The sequence below is a fragment of the Ursus arctos genome, unplaced genomic scaffold (genome assembly GCF_023065955.2).
Source record: "Ursus arctos isolate Adak ecotype North America unplaced genomic scaffold, UrsArc2.0 scaffold_9, whole genome shotgun sequence".
Classification (NCBI taxonomy): Eukaryota; Metazoa; Chordata; class Mammalia; order Carnivora; family Ursidae; genus Ursus; species Ursus arctos.
The window spans coordinates 53,619,602-53,630,453 of record NW_026623111.1 but is presented as its reverse complement, the minus strand read 5'-3'; the positions used below and the strand labels follow the sequence as shown (position 1 = coordinate 53,630,453).

Genomic DNA, 10,852 nt, shown 5'->3' with positions numbered 1-10,852 from the left:
TTTGACTATATGATTTGTCACCTCATTTCTGACCTAAAAAATTATATTTGTTTCTTTTACTTTCTGCCTTTAAAGAGATTCAAATATTTTTTTCTCTCTTGTTAATTTTTTTTTCTTTCACAGGAAATTAAGAAACAAATCAAAAATGTAGAACTCACCAGAAGGGGAAACAGAGGATAGTCATTTGTCTTAATTTCATTCCATGGGTTCCTATCTGTGTGATGTTGATTATAAGCCTGAAGATAACTGGGGAAGGTTCAATTCCTGATAAAACTGATTGATTTTGCTCTGAAATGAAACAAATGTATCAATATTTAACATCAGAATGGAATCCTTTCTATGGGCCAGAGCATATAAGGACAAAACCAAATGAATTAAAACTTTAATTAGAAGACATCGAGATGATGTCACCAAGCAAAATACATTTTGAATATAAAATTCCCCGTAAGGATCTCTACAGTCATAGAGTGAACTTCAGTGCTCACGTCAGCAGCACATGCACTAAAATTGAAACGATTACAGAGAAGATTGGCACAGTCCCCACACAAGGATGACGTAGCGTGAACTTCAGATTAAAGAAATAGTCTGGTTAATTAATGCTCCCCGCTCTTTCAGAACACTCTCACACTGTGGCTTTTCCTGCCACAGGAGGTGTTCCTTGTACTGGTGACCTACACGCATTTCCTCACCCAAACCCTCACCTCAGCCTCCTTGAAAGCGGCTCCCAAAGTTAACGTGGTCAGTATCGCCCACAGACCTCACTGAGATGCAGATTGCTTAGCTCCCACTCAGACTCTCTGGGTCAGTAGGTGTGAAGCAGGGCCTATGAATTTGTATTTCTCATAATTTTCCAGGCGCTATTGATGTAACGGATGTGGTGACAACCCTGTGTGAACTGCTCCTCTGAATGGTACGAGAGGGTTTCCCAAAGTGAAGCTATGGTGAAGGGAATCGGCGAGCTCTTGGTGTGGCGCAGGCTTGGTTTGAAATGCAATTTCCTATGGATTCATATGCATATTTTCAGAGAGAACAGGGTAGAATAACCAATTTTTCTTAGAAGATTGTCAGTTAGAACCACCTAAAAATGATCTTGAGAATGAGTATGATTTTCCTATTACATTCTTGGAAATGTGGATTTGCTAAGAATTATCCAAATATTGTATAACACTTATGGAAAGCCGCTATTCCTTAAAATGGTTGTTTCACTTTAAAATAAAGAGTATCTTTCTTCACTAGATGAACTGCTGGAAGACTCCTGACATATTAAAAACTAATATAATTTTTAATATGTGGTACAAAAAGAATTGGAATCTTCAGCATTATTTTTGGAATATCAGTAGTAACTTTTTATACACTGGTGAGACCTGCTTACAATTCCAAAGACATACTGGGAAGTGGGAAATCTCCTCTAGAAAATTCTAACAACAATCCATCATATGATGGATGCCAATTGATACCTTCCTTCCTATAACTGTAGCGTCTTTGACGCTACCGTGAAGACACTTCACAGGTCAGTACTGTGATCATGGATGAAAGATTACATCCTTAATCTCAATTCATTGCTGCCATGCCCCTATGTTCTGTGTGTAAAGGTTCGCTCTGATGCATCTAAGTAAGAATGGATACCACCATGTGCCCCATGATGCTTACATGCTTTGCCAGAGCAACAGCCAAAAGGCAGGTAAAGAGGAAGAACTTCATGGTTCCTTGGGGCTGTGAAAACATACATAGAAAATCAAGAATCAATTTTATCTTCTACAAATGACATGTTCTGACATTTCTCTATCTATTATTATCTTTATACCAGATAATAGAGAAAGGGCAATGAAGAGGAATAAAAGCAGATGCTTTAAAGAAAGCTCATGAATGTGAATATACAGTTTACTTTGAAAGGGCCATTATGTTGTTCTCATTCAGCAGCACATAACTTGAAGCCATACTTGCTGAAATGTGGGCGGTCCATTCAGATATAGTCAGTGTCTGGGATTATTCTCACTGACGGACACTTCGTGAAGAACGACTATCAGACACACAAACACAGCAGGCACCTTTGGTATCAGATACCAGGTGAGGCGAAATGCAGCCTGGCTCCCTCCTAAGCAGTAGCAGGTGGAATAACCGGGTTGGACCTCAGGTGTGCTACTAGTTCCTGCCTGACCCCGGACTGGCTGCCGAAGCTTTCCCAAGCCTCTGAACGTCCCTGGGCCTCACTGACCACATGTAACAAATGGGACTGTGCGACTTCTCAGGTCGCCTCCTGCCAGCTCACTCTGGTTTTTTGATCAAGTATAAATTCAACTTTTTCCCCCCGGGGTTAAGTGAATATGCAAAGATTAAAATAAAGTTTTCTAATGTATTTTCCATACATTTTACTCGTTATAGTATACATATTTAAAATCTATTTTTAAAGCGTAATTTTAACTTTTACCCAAACAACATCAAAGTATGTTTGTGATACATATGTATGTAAATGAAGAAGGTGTATAGATACAGGTATTAAATATCTGTCTTAATATTGTCATTGTATAATTTTAAAATAATTTCCATTCCCATGGTATAAACTTCCTCAGCTTTACACTGAGTAATAATTTAGGCATGTAATTGATGTATTCATTTGCTTTCCTAAGATGAAAATAATGTTTCGTACTTAAAATATACACAAGACATTTCACATTGCAAAGGCATTATATAACATTGTAAGGTATATTTTATTGCCCTTTATTAACATTTGAAATAGATGCATTTTATATATGTTTTCAATCAGTTAAGAGATAGTATTTTACATAGGGGAAAGACATTGAAACATTTAAAACCATTGGGTCTTAATTAGACATATAGTTAACATATTAGAAATGGAAATTTAAAACAATTGTAGTTATTCAGCAAGAGCTACATGGCAAATACCGTGCTGGACTTCTTATATTATTTCTAATCCTCAGAATAGCTATGTATTTTAAGTATTCTTGGCTTCTATTTCCAGATGAAGAAAGTGGTCCAGGGACTACCCACAAAGTAAATGGGTGCTGGATTTCTAGAAGCCTGGATGAAAATATTACCTTGTTCCCCAAATGGAAGACCAGAGGGTCAGGCAGTGATTGCTCTGTCATGGGTTATCTCCGTACTATTTAAATGTTGTTCCTCCATGATAGGGCAGTTCTGTGGTTCAAAATACTTCCAAAGCCGTTTGAATTCTAAGAAGTCACTATGATTAGAAGTTGTTTTTCTTCCACATTTTTCCCCACAGAGTCCAAGGAGTGTTTTAACACAGTTTGATTTAGAACATGACAACAGGAAATGAGCACGTTATAATGTTTAATGATTATCTGTATTTTGTGTGTGGCCTTCCTCTGCTCTGAACTTGTTTTCTGATTCAAGGGAAGTTTCTTCATGTTTTTTTTTTTTTTCTTTTTCTCTTGGCACCTGCTTTCCTGTACAAGAATATGGTGTTTTGGACAAAATAGTTCTCTAATGCTTTTCCAGCTGTCAAATACACTGAATAAATATCTGCAATGAATTCTTTTTTTTTTTTTTAAAGATTTCTTTATTTTTTTGAGAGAGAGAGAGATAGTGTCAGCGAGGGGCAGAGGGAGAGGCAGAAAGAATCTTAAGCAGGCTCATGCTCAGCACAGAGTCTGTTGCGTGGCTGGGTCTCATAACCCTGAGATCATGACCTGAGATGAAATCAAGTGTTGGTCGCTCAACTGACTGGGCCATCCAGATGCTCCTGGAATGAATTCTTAGTTTTCTTTTCTCTCTGGTTTTGCTTCTATAAAAATGCCTAATGTTAAGATTGTTAGAAAGCTGTCAATAATGAGCATAAAGTAGATACATATTTTATGGAAACCATGAAAGCAGAAGTTACAAATTTATAAAAAAAAAAAAAACTACATTGACTTTGTAGATGACATAACTGTGTGAAGTAGGGCCAGGTATAAAAAAAAAAATGATGTGGTAGGACCATGTGTTACCTAAGAGAGCAAGCCTCCTGTTTAAAAAAAAAAAAAAAAAAAAGTTAATACTCGTCTTTGTAAATTTTGACCTGTATAATTAACGTCCCTGACTGAACCATCGGTAGCTCCAGCCCCCACCCTGACACCTGGCATGTTGTGCTGTTCAGTAACTTCTTTAAGTTTACATTCAGCCTTGCTTGCGTCTTAGGCCACCTTCTTGACTCTTACTTATTACTTCTAATTTCAGAGAGACTATAACTCATGCAACCACCATTTCTCTAAAAGCAAAAAAGTTTTCTATGACTTACAGTTTACTATGAGTGTCCATCTACTTCTCTTTTTTCGTCTAAGACCTTACTCTTGTGGTTAACTTCTTTCTCATAAATCTTTGCTTTGTTCATTCCCTCGAGTCTACAGTGATCTTCAGTTCTCTCATCTCAGATAGCATCTTTCAGTTTGTACTCCCACGACTCACACAACTAATTCACTCTTCAACTAACCCTCCAGCTTGTGGAAAACCTCCATGTTTGTGACTTCTTCTCCCTAACCTTCCAGCCCACTGCCTCTGCACTGGATATCTTCCCATCTTGTGCATGGACAATCCCCTCTAGCTTTGTAATTGGTCTCCAACTTTTTATCATTCTTTTTGAAAATATATTTTCTGTACCATCCTCACAAAACTTTTTAAGATAATAGATAAATCAGGTAATGTAACTGCCTAAAAACATTTCTCTGGGTTCTTATCATGTCTAAGGCAATATTGAAGATATTTCACATCATATTCGAAGCCATTAGAATTTTGCACAGCAGATATCTGTGGCCCCAACTCTTGCTACTCATGAAGTGTCATTCACACTCTTTCCTGAGAACACTGTAGATGTTCACATCTCTGTGACTCCCTGTTTTGCCTCTGACCAAGAATGCCCCATCCACTTTTTCTTAGGGGGTACATGATAAATTTCTGTGGTCTTCCAGATCAAGTTCAAATTTGAACACAGCTGTGAAAATATTCTGCAAATATCACAGAAACACAGTTCCTTTTATTTTTTATATAAAATGTTTTATCCTCAATAAAAATAATATATGAAAATGAATATGAAGATAGAAGCTGCTATGTAACTGAAGTTTACCAGTGCTTATTGAGAACTAAATAGATGCTGGGAACTCTTGCACACACGTAGAATAGACCATGAACAACAATAGCAAAAATCTCAGCCTTCATGGAAGTTATACTCTGACTAGAAGGAGATATAACAAACATGATAAGTAATAGGTAGTTGGTTTGATAGTCATAGATACTTAGAGAAAGTTGGTATGGAGGAAGAAGATTAGAAGTTTTGGAAGGGATATGTTTCCAATATTAGGTAGCATGGCCATGAAATGCCTTCCTGAGCAGAAGAGTAAAAACTTTAAGGAAGTAAAAAGTAAAGTATAAAGATAGAGAAGCGTACTCCATTCCAGGCTATGGATGGGAACACATATGCTTCTCTTAAAAAATACAGCAAATAGAACAGTGTGGTTGGAGTTGAGGATATTTGGTGGAACTGGGATCAGAGCAGCCAGAAGGGCTAGATACTGTAGGAATTTTAGGGCATTTTAAGGACTTCGAAGGCTTTTACTCTTCTGGCTTCTGGTGATGATTGCATGTCAGAGACTATATTCATCCTTAATTAACTGGAAAAAAGAATGTAATATATGATACCTCAATTTTAAGATATAATACAAATTTAGGATGTAATCCCTGAGAAAAGAGACAAAAAGCAAGATAAAGCCCATGATTGATCCAGCTTGTTAGCTGGAGAGAATTTACACACTGTAGCATAGGAATGTGGTGCCTAAAAAGAATCCACAATTCCCTTGACTTGAGGAGAAATAGTTGAGGTTAGTGGAGCAAGAATCTGCAATTAACGTAGCAGAATACCAAGAAGGAAAACATTTCAAAGGCAGGAGAAAACTGCCCAGAGAAAGAATTCTGGAGACCTGCAGAGGGTTTCCCTTAGTTCTCCGCTGAGTTTTGGTTAGTACAAATAAGTGTGAGGAAGCCCCATCAGCCTGGGACTGGACATCAGAAAGGAGCATGTGTACAGTTACTGGGGAAGGAGATCAAAAAGACCTGAACATTGATGAGCCTGAAATACATTGGTCGTGTGTAAAGAATAAAGAGCAGAGGAGGAAAAACAATTACTGATTTCTCTTAGGTTAGAGTCTTTCCCAATAGAAGGCGAAATGCTCTAAGAATGAGGAAGGGGAACAACAAAAATTTATATTTTGGGTTTGTTAAATTTCAGAAGTCTTTTGTAAATCAAAGTGTTTGAGGTGGAGGGACAAAAGGTAGGTCAAGAAAAACACACAACACACACAACTCAGCATCCTACCAGCTCCCTTCTCTGGTTCTTTCCTCAGCTTCTGAGCCCTGGCACCCTCTTTTCGTTCCTTTCAAATGTCTTTGGTCTCACCATGGTTCTCTTTGCTGTGGGCCTCCCTCTGGGGATTACAGATTTGCCTTTAGTTTTGGCTGCTTTGGTCTGGAAGAGAAGCCCTGACTCCATGAATTTTGGTGAATAAAACATTCTATCTCATAAAAATTGTAATTCAGCATAATTTGTATATTTTTAAATATCAATATTTACAACCATTGTACAGATGAAAGATTTTCTTTCCAGCCACTTGCTAAAAGTGCCTCTATTTTCCTTAGGAGTATGATTACTCCTAAGGCAAGATTTTGATTAGTATTTTAGTGATCTCATGCAAATTGCATGAACTGGGATGTCTTCTAGTATAGGGTATTTTTAAATTAAATGAGATTAATGAGAAACAATTAATGAGATTAATGAGAAACAATTAATGAGATTGTTTAGATGATTTTCATGCCCCTTAAATAACCACCCAAGTTGTTATAAACTACACTTTTCCATAATAATTGTCACAGAAGATTATGAAATAGCACTGCATGTCTTTTCTTTAGAAATGTTGACATAGTGAAGAATATTATGAGCATTGGCCTATAACAGTCGCAGAAAAGTTATATTGGGAATCAAAAGTCAGCTGGGTAGAGTGGATTCAGTTATGTCCCTCCCCCAGAAGATATACTGAAGTCCTAACCCCAAGACCTCAGAATGACCTTCTCTGAAAATACGGGCCACTGCTGATATAATTGGTTATGATGAGTTCATACTGGACTAGAGTGGGTCCTTAATCCATTTGATAGGTGTCTTCATAAGAAGAGAGACACACAGAGGGAGAAGATTGCTTTGAGACAAGAGAGGCAGAGATTGAAATAACAGATTTACAAACCAAGGAATTCCAGGATTGCCAAAATATGCTAGAAACTAGGTAGAGGCAAAGAAAGATTGTACCCTAGAGCTGTCAGAAAGAGTCAGGCTCTGCCTAAAGAACTATGAGAGCATAAATTTTTCTTGTTTTTACTGCCAGATGTGATAATCTGGCATGGCCACCCAAGGAAACAAATACAATGGGAGAAACAGTATGTGCTTGATAAATCAATTTATTATGCATGACAAGTTTTATTTTTTATTTCTGTAATTCTATCAACACAGAGAAAAGAAGAGGGAAAAAAATCAAATTATTCAGAGACCACCATTACTACCTTTTAAAAAATATTGGGCATGATCTCCAGTGTATGTTTTTCATGTAACACTAATTGACTGAAATTCTCTTTTGTTTTGGGGAAGCTAGAAAGTATTGATGGGTCCAATAATTTTAAAATCCTGATATAATAGGTAACATATACAAATAGAACTGTACTTTTTGAATTATTTTTCAAAACATGCTTTTAAAAGTACTTTTTAGATATATTTATTTTATCTGGGCTATCAATCGTTACTAGGAGGGTAAAGGATTTTTGAGTAGGAAGAATCATCGTGAGTAAGAGAGCAAATAAAACTTTTCACCAAGCCTGTGGAGAAAGAGAAAACATTCTTTTTATTAAATTCGAAAAATGCAAATCTGAAGCTTTGTCTATGAGCCACAGTTAATTTTGAAAGGATCTATACGATTTTGTTTTCCTATTTTTAATTCAGAATAACATGAGAAGAACGTTGAGCTTATGATTTTAATTTTAACTAAAACTGTGTTCTGGAAAAAAAAAATTGAACTACACATCAAGTCATTGCTAATACCCTTATGCTTTCCTGGTTTTGAGTTGTATCTAGTTATATTCCTCTGAGACTGGCCAAGTGTTCACAGGTGCCCGTTTGTTACCCTTCCTTGGTCCAGATTAAATGTTCATCAGGCTTCTCTCCTTCCTACAGGCTCTGAGCTCTGCTTGCCCCCCAGTCTGAACACACACTAAAGATGGCGTGTGCCCTTTATCCACTGGCCCGGAGGATCGGCTAACCACAGTGGGCACTTTATGTCACATCGTACTGGTCCTTTCCTGCTGCTTGCTCAAGTTCCCCTCTAAAGTTTCTGCTTATCTTTGCTGACTTCTCTTTAGTCTGTAAAAGAAAAGCCTTTTCTGTTGGATTTTGAGACACTTGCAGATTTCTGAGGTTTAAGTGTTCTCCCCATACAATGGATTTTGTTCTGAAGAAAGTCTCTCCTTACCTAAGTTTGGGTTTATTTGGATTAGATATGACAGAAGATCTCTGCCCCCAAACTGGCCATGGTTACAAGGATTCACAGTAAAAGAGTTGACTAGAGTTATCCTACAGTGCTTATACAATCGGACTCTACGTTGCAATAAATTGCCACTATCTTATTACGTCTTTTTTTCCTCAAGCTCTTATTTCTCGTCCCCAGTTGTTTTGGTAGTTTATCAATGGTCTTCTTCACATTCTAGATCCCTTTATGTCAAGTGCCATAGACCTCTTGGCATAACAGGCCCAGATAACCCATCCACTCACATCACTTCCTTATGAAATGATGTTTAACTGGTGGTTGCTTGTTTTTATATCCATCTTTAAAACTAGGTAATAAGCTGTGGAGTGCAGAGGCTCTGGCTGGTGGTAGTCATGTCTGCAGGAGCTGTCTCACTGCATGTTCATGATGTGGTCAAGTAGCAGCTCATGCCTGAATGAACACAGATTTCAGTTTGACCCTTATTTCCTAAATAATCATATAAGAAACTGTGTTTGTTTCCAATTGTTTCTTTCCAGTTTTTAAGGAACTCCTTTATTTCCACGTCATCAAATCTCCCAGCCCAAATAATTATATACCAAGGGATTGTTTTCTTACTAATTTGGAGAATTAAAACATACTGAATCATTATTGAAAAATCGATTGAATGAATTTCTATCATCTTTTTTTCTCCTCTTGTCACTTTTCAATTTAACTGCTGTTGTCTTTCAAACTTAGCGTAGCCAGAGTCTTTTTAACATCCCTACTGAAACCAAGCAAAACATAATGCACAAGCCAAATTTCCTGAAGAATGACAGCAAAAGTCAACAAACAGAGGGGCAACAGCAGAGCACCGTCTCTTTCTGAAAGGCATAGTGCTCAGCACTCTCAATTCCTAATCCAATTCTGATAACTTACATCCGTTTCTTTTTTTTCTCCTTCCCTGATTTTACTCTCATTCAACAGATCTTCAAATCTATTGATTGTCTTTTCTTAGGGTCTCTTTCTCATATTTCTCCAGCATCTTTCTATCACCAACCTATTTCAGTTCCACCACCCCTCCTCTTAACGATAGCCTACTCATTTCATCCATACTAATCTCTCCCAAACAATGTTTTTAGTATACCCTTCCTTGTTCTAGGTACTCAGCTATTACCTAATGCTTAGGAGGTCAAGTTCAGATTCTTTGTCCTGTCATTAATGGCAACAGGGAATTCAATGTGAATGAATTCTCCATGTGTAGTTAAAAATAATTGAAATCCTCTGAAACTATTTAACTCTGAATTGTAGGACAGTCTTCTTTTCATCCCCCCCCCCAATGCTTTATTTTATAGTGAACAATTTAATCTTTCATAGAGTTTAGAACATTTAATGTTGTTTTAGATAAAACTGACATTGTAAAAAGAAATTGGTTCTATTTCCTTTCCTTCTTGTTGGTATTATATTAGAACAGTGGTCCCTATTCTAATTGCTCCTCAGAATTCCCAAGGCAAAGTTTCAAAATTTATCGTGTTATGAATCTTATAAAAAGGTAGATTCTGACTGCATAGGTCAGGGTGAGGCTTTAGACTCTCCATTTCTGACAATTTCCCAGGTGGTATTGATACACCTTCCCCAAAGATTACATTTTAGAAGATCAAATCTTAAACAATATTAGGCACAGATTTAGGGACAGGGCAGCCTGCAAACATATTAACAGCAATTCTGATAAAGGTTTTATGTAATGTCTTTATAAGTTTCACCAATTCTATGAATTGGTTCAGTGTCATCAAATGCCTATTTCGTCCATGAGAAAATGAAGTTTGGAAAAGATTAGGAATAGGTCAAGGTCATGAAACAGTAATTGTCACAAACAGATTGCAAACAACGATGTTCCCATCCTCAAATCCTAGTCCTTTCATGACATCAGGACAGAAGTTTTCTTTTGGAAACATTTAGGTAAATACCTACATTTTAGGAGAGCTACACCAGGCTTCATTTCCTAAACTGGGGTTGCTTTTGGTTTAATGCCTTGTTTTTGCTTATTCTTGTTTTAATGTCACTATTGATACTTCTAATGTTCCTAGACCCATCTTACCTTCGTAATCATGTCCTGGGGTTCCTAAACAGGATAGGGATAAGGTGGGTAGTCTACTGGAGGGATCCAAGGATAGGGTCGATATGGTTGGTTTCGTGGATACCAGTTCTATATACAAACAAAGTGAAGGGACAATTGCAGAGAATTGAGATAATGACTCCACAAATATTTCAAAATAATTTCCATTAGAAATTTAGTTGTTAAAAATAAAGTTTTAACTTTGTTAAAAACAAAGATTTTATTTATT

General features: G+C 37.0%; 1 non-coding gene across 1 annotated transcript; it reads left to right on the top strand.

Moving 5' to 3' along the window:
- Positions 1 to 477: 477 nt before the first annotated feature.
- Positions 478 to 586, top strand: LOC125280981 (U6 spliceosomal RNA). The gene has a single exon (XR_007187924.1). It is a non-coding gene; the product is annotated as a U6 spliceosomal RNA (small nuclear RNA).
- The last annotated feature ends 10,266 nt before the right edge of the window (positions 587 to 10,852 follow it).